The sequence below is a fragment of the Phoca vitulina genome, unplaced genomic scaffold (assembly GCF_004348235.1).
Source record: "Phoca vitulina isolate PV1807 unplaced genomic scaffold, GSC_HSeal_1.0 scaffold27, whole genome shotgun sequence".
In the NCBI taxonomy this organism is placed as follows: domain Eukaryota; kingdom Metazoa; phylum Chordata; class Mammalia; order Carnivora; family Phocidae; genus Phoca; species Phoca vitulina.
The window spans coordinates 22,836,127-22,844,464 of record NW_022589730.1 but is presented as its reverse complement, the minus strand read 5'-3'; the positions used below and the strand labels follow the sequence as shown (position 1 = coordinate 22,844,464).

Here is an 8,338-nt window from a genome sequence, read left to right as displayed (position 1 = left end):
TTCCAACCATTTAGAAGAGGAGAAGAAGATGCAAGACTATGTTTGGATATTTTTGATTGTCCAAGATTGGAAGAAACATTACATTACTTCCTATTCCCATCCCATTAGCTGGAGCTTAGTTATAGAGCTGACAGGAAGGCTGGGAAAAGTAATAAATATATTTGTGTGCTCAGGTACATGGGAAGATGGGTCTGCCAGATAACTCCTATTTATTTATTTATTTATTTATTTATTTATTTATTTATTTATTTACATCAATCTCTTATTCATAAGGAGTGTAGAAATGGGGAATGATAAAAGGTCATAGGAAATATACCTTTGATTTCACTTGACACATTTGATGTTTCACCTTCAGAAGTTGGATCAAGAGAATCTAGTTGTGCTTTTTTAAAGTCTTCCTCATCAACCTTCACTGACCCTAAAACAAAGAAAACTGCATGGACAGAATGATTGTATGAATTAGAAGGCCTAGCAATCCTTCACTTGGAAATGTATTCTGGGTATGTGCCCCATGGGGACTGTGATCAGCTTTACCCCTCTCTGCTCCTCAGCTGCCCTTTCTGACTTCTCAGAGCCAATATCTAGATGTCTGAATCTTCTGGTCTCGGTTAAATTTTTTAGATTTTACCCCAACCTGCCCACACCTTTGAGACTTGCCTGGCCCTTTATGCCTTAGCTAATTTCCTTGGCCTTCACTCTTTGACAGCCTGAATTTCTCTGCCTAGTTGTTTCAACCCAGGCTGTGCCTGTGTGAATTTTCCTTCTAACTCATGTGAGTCAATGATCAGCTGTCTCCTAAGACATAGTTAAGACATAGTTCTGGGTTGTGGTTTAAGTCCTGGCTCGTGTTATTTTGTTGCTCTCTTAACCTTAATGTGATTATGGCGTACTAATGGTTGGGATTTCTAGGTGAAATCCCTGCAGAAGAGCTTAATATTTGATCCTGCATATATTTGCCCTCGATGAGAAAAGTGCTGAGTCGTCTAGATATTTCAAATAAAAATTTAAATTTGAATCATGAAAGGAAGTTCTCCTGGGGACATACACTCCAGTGTTTCTGCCACATGTTTAGAAATTTGTTCATCCTATTTGCTAACCATTCATCAAAATGCTCTGGAGGGAAATGAGCCAAGTTTTCAGCACAGGCCTAGGAGAGTCAATGCGACGGAGTAGAAACTTTGTTCCTTAGGCTAAGCTGGGGTCTACAACATGTGCAGGCAGGTAATCAGTTCATGATGCAAATATTGATAATCTGTCTTTTTCTCCCACATTGATGTGAACTGATCAATCATATATAGTGCAATAATTTCTTTGTCTTGGATTTATTAAGGCCAGGTATTGACAAACAATAGCCCGCAGGTCAAATTCCACCCGGTGCCTGTTTGGTAAATCAAGTTTTACTGGAACCCAGCAACACTTATGCCTTCACATGTTATCTCTGGCTGTTTTCATGCTATAGTGGCAGAGCTGAGGTCACTGTAACAGAGACTCCAGGGCCCTCAAAACCTGTAATATTTTCTCTCTGGCCCTTCACAGAAAAAGACTCACCTATCCTCGCTTTAGGCAGAATACATTGAAAGCCCTTATATAACTCCAAACATGGAATAGATGGCCAATCAATGAGTTGTCTATCCCAGTCTTACTTTGCTTATATTGTTTCTTTTACCGGGAATACTTTGACTCTTCAATCATTTCTTTATTTCACAAGTATTCATCATGTGCCTGTCATATGGTAGGCGCTGTTCTTGGTGCTGGGACAGTGTAGGAAACACACAGAATCTCTGTCCTCATGGAGCTCACATTCTCTGGGGTGGGGAGACAAGAGACATGAACAAGTAGATAGATAACATCATGTCTCCCCATGATTTACGTCATGAAGGTAAGTAAAGCTAGGTACAGAATTCTCTGCCTATTTAATTCCTACTCAACCCCAAGGGCTTGCTGTAGCCCACCTTCCTTCATGAGATCTTCCTAGGTCTCCCTATTTGCTCTTTGCCCCTCTCCCTCCCTGTAAACTCACAGCTCTTTTTATTTTGTATTTTTAAGGCATTTTTGTCATTCTACCATCAATTGGAACTCTTTGTTGGTATTTTTCTTCTCCACCATAGATTGTGAGGCTGTAACAAAGGCAATGAAGCAATTGTTTGTTTCTCAACAGCAACTAACACAGTGTCTGAAAATTGCTAGGAAATTGGCAAATATCTCAAATACAGTTCTAATAATGCAGACACAGTTTTCAGTACACAACATTTTGATGCATCCCCCTCACAGTCTGTAGTCTTCCTGAGTTTGTGGCCATCCCTGTGACCCGTCATCACTTACATCAATAGAAAGAGGGACTTTCTCACATTTTCAGAAGCTGGGATCCCTTCAGGAATTAACTACACCCACAGGCCCATCTGGACCATAAGGTTTATCTTTTCTCTTGATAAAGAAATGAGATAAAATTTTCTTACTTGATAATACCCTGAATTTACCCCAGTAAGGGGGACAAAATTCAACCAATCAACCAAGTAAAAGGGAGAAAAGGGCTACATCTCAAGGGCACCTTTATTTTATTTTATTTTTTAAAAATTTTATTATGGTATGTTAATCACCATACATTATATCATTAGTTTTTGATGTAGTGTTCCATGATTCATTGTTTGCGTGCCCTCCTCAATACCTATCACCAGGCTATCCCATCCCCCCATCCCCCTCCCCTCTAGAACCCTTAGTTTGTTTCTCAGAGTCCATAGTCTCTCATGGTTCGTCTCCCCCTCCAATTACCCCCCCTTCATTTTACCCTTCCTACTATCTTCTTCTTTTTTTTAACATATAATGTATTATTTGTTTCAGAGGTACAGATCTGTGATTCAAGAGCCTTACACAATTCACAGCGCTCACCATAGCACATACCCTCCCCAATGTCTATCACCCAGCCACCCCATCCCTCCCATCCCCCACCACTCCAGCAACCCCCAGTTTGTTTCCTGAGATTAAGAATTCCTCATATCAGTGAGATCATATGATACATGTCTTTCTCTGATTGACTTATTTTGCTCAGCATAATACCCTCCTGTTCCATCCACGTCGTTGCAAATGGCAAGATTTCTTTTTTTTTGATGGCTGCATAAAATTCCATTGTATATATATACCACATCTTCTTTATTCATTCATCTGTCAATGGACATCTTGGCTCTTTCCATAGTTTGGCTATTGTGGACATTGCTGCTATAAACATCGGGGGGCACGTACCCCTTCAGATCCCTACATTTGTATCTTTGGGGTAAATACCCAGTAGTGCAATTGCTGGATCATGTGGTAGCTCTATTTTCAACTTTTTGAAGAACCTCCATACCGTTTTCCAGAGTGGCTGCACCAGCTTGCATTCCCACCAACAGTGTAGGAGCGTTCCCCTTTCTCCGCATCCCTGCCAACATCTGTCATTTCCTGACTTAATTTTAGCCATTCTGACTGGTGTGAGGTGGTATCTCATTGAGGTTTTGATTTGGATTTCCCTGATGCCGAGTGATGTTGAGCACTTCTTCATGTGTCTGTTGGCCATTTGGATGTCTTCTTTGGAAAAATGTCTGTTCAGGTCTTCTGCCCATTTCTTGATTGGATCATTTGTTCTTTGGGTGTTGAGTTTGATAAGTTCTTTATAGATTTTGGATACTAGCCCTTTATCTGATATATCATTTGCAAATATCTTCTCTCAAGGGCACCTTTAGCCCTCCTTGCCCCGCAGTGCCTGCCTGCGCCTTTTGCAACCTTGGGAGGGGGGGTTGTCCTGCGCGATCCCGAGCCCGCAGGTGGCCAGCACTTCTTCAGGGGGTTCCGTGGGATGGAGTACACGCTGATTGGCACTGCAGGCGGATCAAGCCAGAGTCCTGGGAGCAGTGATGTTGGGCAGCTCTGCATCTGGGCCTGTGGCCCTCAAGGCGGGCTGGGCACTGCTAACATTGCTGCACACGGTGCTCCAAGAGGACCAGGAGAACAGCAACCCCGAGAAGAGAAAGCAGTGCCCACCCAGCAGCCCCAGACCCGGGGGCCCGCATGGTCCAGTACCACAACCGAGGCCCAAGACATGATGGGTTGCACCTCTTAAGTATCTTCTATAAATGATGAACATGTTCCTGTTCCTCCCTGGAAAGCAAACAGTAAACAGCCTGCATTTACCATTCATGTGGAGGAAGCAGAAGAGACTTAAAACATCGAGACTTTAGCTCCATCTAAAAAACAGAACATGAAAATGTCCTGGCTTTTAACTCAGCTATTATTTTCTTAGATCAAGAAAATCGCTGGTACCTCTTGATTATCCAATGGATGGTAGCTTTGAGTCACCACACACTGTGGACATAACAATTCTACTAGAAGATGAAAAGCCAGTGAGTGTTAATGAAGTGCCAGACTACCCTGAGGACATTCACGCTTACCTCAAGGAAATGGAGGTGAAATGTAAGCCGACCCTGGGTTACATGAAGAAACAGCCAGCCAGCCCTCATAGCACGAAGGCTATCCTTGTGGACCGGTTAGCTGAAGTAAGAGAAGGATATAAACTACAGGATGAGACCCTGTATTTGGCTGTGAGCTACACTGATAGGTTCCTCTCATCCATGTCTGTGTTGGGAGGAAAACTTCAGTTTGGGGGCACTGATGCTATGCTGTTGGCCTCAAAATTTGAAGAAATCTACCCCCCTTCTCCGAAGTAGCAGAGTCTGTGGACATTCCAGGTGATACCTACACCAAGAAACAAGTCCTGAGAATGAAACACCTAGAGGGTTTTTTTGTTTTTTGTTTTAAGATTTTATTTATTGGAGAGAGAGAGACAGAGATAGGAAGAGAGAGCAGGAGCAGGGAGAAGAGGGAGAAGCAGGCTCCTGCTGAGCAGGGAGCCCAACATGGGGCTCGACCCCAGGATCCTGGGACCATGACCTGAGCCGAAGGCGGATGCTTAACCGACTGAGTCACCCAGGCGCCCCCGCAACACTGAGTTTTGAATGAGCTTTGCTTTTGACCTAGCTGCACCTATAGTAAATCAGTTTCTTGCCCAATACTTTCTTCACTAGCAGTCTGCAAACTGCAAAGTTGAAAGTTTAGCAGTGTTTGGGGGAGAATTAACTTTGATGGATGCTAACCCACACCTCAAGTATTTGCCATCAGTTATTTGCTGGAGTGGTTTTTCATTGAGCATTTTACACAATCACAGGACAAAGCTGGCATGAATCTTTAGTTCGAAAGATTGTGTGTATACTCTGGAAAGTCTTCAGCCCTGTCTCATGGACTGTCACCACACTTACCTTAGAGTACAACAGCCAATAAGAGAAAAGAACAAAAGTTCAAAGCATCATGGTGTTTCTCTCCTCAGCCTCCCAGAAACACTAAATGTGTAACAAAGAAAGACTGGTTTTGTTTTCTAAGATGTAAACCACTCAGAGTAGATGGTGTATAGTTTTTCTAAAGTTTTACATTTATAATCATGTCTGAATACAGAAGTTATGGTCAACTACAAATTGTTTTAATTTGTATATCTTTTGTACCTGTAACTATCTTAGATATTTGGCTAATTTTTTTAAAAAGTAGGCTCCATGCCCAACATGAGGCTTGAAATCATGACCCTGAGATCAAGAGTCACATGCTCTACTGACTGAGCCAGCCAGGTGCCCCAATATTTGGCTAATTTTAAGTGGTTTTGTTAAAGTATCAATGATGTCAGCTGTCAGCATCATAAGCATTAATAAATGGATTTGGAATATTTGAAAAGAAAAAAGGGAGAAAGGGAAGAAGTTGCACAACTAGTTATCAAACAGGTAATTAAATGAGAAATTCTTGGCTTTTTACTGCTTTGTTAAGACACACACGCGCGTGTGCACACATATGTGCGCGCACACACATACCCTTCAGAGTTCATGGGCTGGTCTGTTGGGAGGAAAACAGGTCACTTTGTTGGAAAGAACCCAGCCTTGGCAGTTGCATTAATCCGTGCTCAGGGATCAGCCAATTTCTCCCACGCGTGGGATGAATAGGCTTATTCAGGAAAGGGCGTCTGGGCAGGAAATGGGGGAGTTGTGGCTAGCAGAGCTGGGCTAGCCCCCGAGAGTGGAAGGGAGATGTGTCATCAGAACAAATGAGCATCAGCCAGGTGAGGGAGAGGCCAAAGGTGCTTGTAGAAGGTGAGCGAGAAGGAAATGAAGAGTTGCGACCTGTTATCAATTAGCAGGGTTCTCAGGGCAAAGCCATAAGCAGAGATGGGCTATGGGTCCTGTATTGCACTCATCACTGAGCCCTTCGTGGAAGAGATGCGTCCCTGTGACCTTTGGCCTAGAATGACGCATTTTGTTATTGCCTTATTCTCTTCAACACCATTACCAATGTTCCCCACTATTTCTCAGCACTGGGAGGAGAGAGCCAGTATTGAGGATCTATAATGGCTAGTAAAACATTAAAATTCCAGATGCCTTTAGCTTCTATCTCAGGACACCCAGTTCAGTGGAAATAGAAAATCTGGAAATTTCTGTTCACTGAGGGGGTGTTTCTATATTGGAGACATGACAGTACCCAACTTGCCAAGGGAACTTTGGTGAGATTCTTTCCTCAGCCCACAGTGTAAGCCTTCCCTTTGAACTCGGGAGTGTTTCCTCGATCACCCAAACTTGTTCCCTCTGTGCTACAATCACACATGTCTTTGAACAAAGCAATCAAGGGCTCTGGTCTCTTGGGATGCAGGCTGTGTTCTTGAGGAACAACCTGTTTTCTGGAACAACCTGCAGATATCTGGGGGAGGAGCAGCCTCTGGGACAGATAGTGAAGCACGTGGTCAGGCAATGGGTTTGCTTGCCCTGGGGGTTTATACCCCTGTCTTCCCCATGAGGGATGTACCTTCAGATCCTCACATTTGTGCATATTGATAAGATGACACTGATTTCATTCCTAGGATCCTATGTCCATATTTCTAGTAATGTCTAAGTTTCCCAACTGAGCTGGTAGGAAAAAAATGTGATCTTTGGAAAGTGAAGACAATCCATATGCACTAGGGGTGAACTTGTAGCTATCTGTAATGACAAGCATAATGACATTTGCCCTGTAGTAAGTATAAGTACCTTTGTATACTATCAATATTACTAATATAATAAGAGTTATTAATTGAACACTTACTATGTACCTGGCACTAATGTCAAGCACTTTAAAAATATAACATAACATTTATAATAACACCATGAGGTAAATACTAATATTATCCCTGTTTTATAGATGAGAAAAGTGAGGCTTAGTTTAAATAACTTTCCCAAAGACTCATAGCTAGCAGGAGGCAGATTCCACTAACCTAATTCCAGAATGCCGCCTCTTAGCCTCTATGTTATGATCACCCCTGTCCACACAACTAAAAAGTGAAGGAATGGGGGTTCAAACTCAGGCAATCTGACACAGGGTCCTCACCTTTCTCAGGCATTATGTTTATAGTTTTGTTTGTGTTTACACATATTTTCACCAGATGTGCTGAATCAAGTGCTAGCTCTTTCTTCTGGGGGACGGGTGGAAGTCAGAAGAATTCATTGTCTACTGCTTAGCAGCTATGGACTTGCTGGTGTAGATTAGTTATATGTATTTATGGGAAAATGAGACTTTGTATTTATTGTATTTAGATGTGGAAATAGTCATAGGCACTTTTTAAAATTCATACATAAACAAATGTGGCAGCAAGAGTGCCATGGTATCTATTTCAAATGGTAGCAAGTCACACTGACATTTTTGAGACCGTGTTAACAATGGATTCAGCTCTAAGAGGGAAGAGAAAAATGCAGTCAATGGAGTGACGTCATTGTCAACGATGTCTTACCTGAAATGATGAACTTACTAACATTATGTATGATTTATGAACAATTTAGTCTATGACTTTTCAAAGTCATCTAAAATATTTCATATTTCAGACTTGTTTGGTCAGATCTGTACTATGAGAATTAACAGTGTAAGGAAACACACAGAGAGGGTTTATAATTTGTGATAAAAATTAGAAATAGTCAAATGCAGCTTACTTGTAACATTTTCTTTCACATGATTGACCAGCAGATAGGTTTTCTGTTTAGCTACAAAGAGAAGGGGTTTACAACACAGTTTCTGGAAAAAAGGAATTTGAGATCCAAGTAGTCAGCTTCATAATTTTCCTTTAATGCAAACAAAGTGAATTCATTCTCTGATTTAATTTTTTCCACTCTCAGAGAGGTGACTTATATCGTTCTATTTCCACAGCCTTTGCCAGAAGTTTATTTAAGCCATGTCTTAGTTTGAATCTAAAATTCCACGAAATAAATGACTAGATAGGCCTTGGGCAAAATGATGAAGTAGGATTCTGTAGATC

The 8,338-nt window shown here is 41.8% G+C and overlaps 1 pseudogene; it reads left to right on the top strand.

Moving 5' to 3' along the window:
- Positions 1-3,884: 3,884 nt before the first annotated feature.
- On the top strand, positions 3,885-5,375 carry LOC116643809 (annotated as a pseudogene).
- Positions 5,376-8,338: the final 2,963 nt, after the last annotated feature.